This window comes from Eurosta solidaginis, chromosome 2 (genome assembly GCF_040869045.1).
Source record: "Eurosta solidaginis isolate ZX-2024a chromosome 2, ASM4086904v1, whole genome shotgun sequence".
Lineage (NCBI taxonomy): Eukaryota > Metazoa > Arthropoda > Insecta > Diptera > Tephritidae > Eurosta > Eurosta solidaginis.
This window is the reverse complement of record NC_090320.1, coordinates 41,644,225-41,645,963: the sequence shown is the minus strand read 5'-3', so window position 1 is coordinate 41,645,963 and position 1,739 is coordinate 41,644,225.

Genomic DNA, 1,739 nt, shown 5'->3' with positions numbered 1-1,739 from the left:
TGAGTAGCTCTCGCGATCTCTTCTCATTCCATTCCGGCCATGTGAGTTTTGCCGTGTGGCATCTATTATGATGCTTCCACCTGGCTCCTGCTTCCATCAGTAGAGCCTCCTTTATCTTGAGCTTGCTGGTGGAGGGCGGCATGCCCAACCTCTTCCAGGATGGCGAAAGTGCAAGGGAGGTACCCTTTCTTGCAAGCTCATCTGCCCTCTCATTACCTGGTGTGCCCTTATGTCCCGGAACCCATACCAGATGCAGAGTAAACTGTTCAGCCATCCCGTTAAGTGATCTGCGATAGCCTACTACAGTTTCAGAATTAGCTGTGACAGAGTCCAGGGCTTTCAGTGCTGCTTGACTGCCTGAGAAAATATAAATGTGCTTCTGAGAGACTGCATTCTCCCTAAGGCAGTCCACAGCGTTTTGTATGGCCGCAAGCTCGGCCTGAAATACGCTACAGTGATCCGGAAGGCGAAGCGATCTTTGTATCGCCAATCGTTCCGAATAGACACCCCCTCCGACCCTGTTATCCAGTTTAGATCCATCTGTGTAGATATGAATGCTGTTATTGGGCCAATCAGGGTAACTCACCCACTGCTCCCTCTCAGGTATTAATATCTCGTATCCCTTGTTAAAGTTGGTATGTGGTTTGCGGAAATCTGTCCATTCTGGTATGCAGAATCTGTCGAGAATTTCAGTATGTTTGCAGTGCGCCCATGTGGTCAGTTTCCTCAGCCTGATAGCTGCACATACTGCATATTTAATGCCTGCTATATCTGTGGGTAGTAGGTTCAGTATTACATTCATAGCCTCCATTGGCGTTGTGCGGATGACTCCGCTTATGCATAGTAGTGCAGATCTTTGCACCTTTTGAAGAGCAAGAACCGTCGAGGATTTATTCAGGGCGGGCCACCATACCGCCACCCCGTATAGCAATATTGGCCTAACTATGGCCGTGTATATCCAATTTACTATCACAGGGGACATACCCCATTTCCGTCCAATTGCCCCTTTACATGTGTAGAGGGCAACCGTGGCCTTACGGATACGTTCCGTGGTGTTTGTCCAGTTCAATTTCTTATCAAGTGTGAGCCCTAGATACTTAGTGGACTCACTTAACTTAAGCACTGTGTTTGCCAGCACTGGAGTTGAGAGACGTGGTATCTTATACCTCTTCGTAAAGAGCACCAGCTCCGTTTTATGTGGGTTCACGCCCAGACCATTATCAACGGCCCATGCTTCGACCCTTCTTAATTCCACCCGCATCATATCGCAGAGAGTTTGTGGAAACTTCCCACTTATTACCAAGGCAAGGTCGTCCGCATATGTTATAGCTTTACAGCCCCTCCCTTCCTCCATGTCTCTTAGCAGCTGATTCACCGTCAAGACCCACAGCAGAGGGGATAGGACTCCACCTTGGGGAGTTCCCCTACTGACGAACCTGCTCACCGATACCCCACTAGCTGAGATTCTATGCCCAGATCAGTCAGTACTTTAATGATTGAGTCGGGTTTAATGTTATTGAACGCTCCTTCTATGTCTAGGAAGGCTGCCAGGCAGTATTCCTTGAAGGAGAACAAACTCCCTATGCACGATGTAATTTCGTGCAATGCCGTTTCCGTTGATTTACCCTTCATATAGGCATGTTGTGCTTCAGAGAGTTGGTCGTTCACTGCCTCCCTGATATATGTTTCCTTCAGCCTCTCCATCACCTTTAGTTGAAAAGAAGATAGACTAATGGGTC